The 874-nt window shown below is 43.4% G+C and overlaps 1 pseudogene; it reads left to right on the forward strand.

Moving 5' to 3' along the window:
* The first annotated feature begins 230 nt into the window (after window positions 1-230).
* LOC110596788 lies at window positions 231-586 on the forward strand (annotated as a pseudogene).
* Window positions 587-874: the final 288 nt, after the last annotated feature.

Raw genomic sequence — 874 nt, forward strand, 5'->3', positions numbered from 1 at the left:
TCATAACTCGGTTTTCTACTTGAACTATACAAACTCTAGGTTGACATATTCCTGTTTTGGTGACTGTGATTGATGATGAGCTCAACCGTAGTTAGTATATCCTCCTTTTATCCCTCTGAGTTGGGTTTAAATAATTCTAGAATGGGAGCACTGTTCTAATCTTAGAAGGAAATATGTCTTCTCAAAAGCATATAGATATAAGAATCTACTTTTGATTCTTCCTGTTGAAGAACGTGGTCCTGGAGGTGGTACTGAAGGACCTGCAGCATCTGCATGCCTGTTTGCTGTGTTTGCTGGTCAGTACTATAAACCAGTTTGAATATGATGGTTGTGATAATTGTGATGCATACCTACAGATGAAGGGTGACTTAGAGATGGTATATGACTGAACCAGCTCTTCCTTTGATGGGATCATTATGATGATGAGTCCAGAGGACAGCTGGGTCTCCAAGTGGCAGTGAGTCAGTAACTTTAAGCCAGGTGTGTAGCAGTGTCATTCACTGGTCGTCTGCCTCAAGGAATTGTGTGGGGACTGGAAAGTAGAGATGTGGCCTACAAGTCCAGAGACACAGCTATAAAGGTCTAGCAAGGTTCAGGGCTGCCAGTATCTTTGCTCTCCACCTTCTGCCTCTGTTTATTTTTTATTGGTTGGAACGGAATGGGCAGAACTTGAAATACTGCTACCCTCCAGCTTTGAGACTTAGCTGACTGTTGAGAGCAAACACATCATGTCCCTGAGCTATTTTATTTTCTTTGGACAACAGGTGGGAGTAGGAGGGATTTGAGTTGCTGGATTAACGGAGACTGAGTTAAAGGGAGAGGAGGATACTGATTTTCCTGCCAATGGCCCAGGGCTGATATGTGCTTACCGGTA

Source organism: Carlito syrichta, unplaced genomic scaffold (assembly GCF_000164805.1).
Source record: "Carlito syrichta isolate Samal-C Ts95f unplaced genomic scaffold, Tarsius_syrichta-2.0.1 Scaffold314212, whole genome shotgun sequence".
NCBI lineage: Eukaryota > Metazoa > Chordata > Mammalia > Primates > Tarsiidae > Carlito > Carlito syrichta.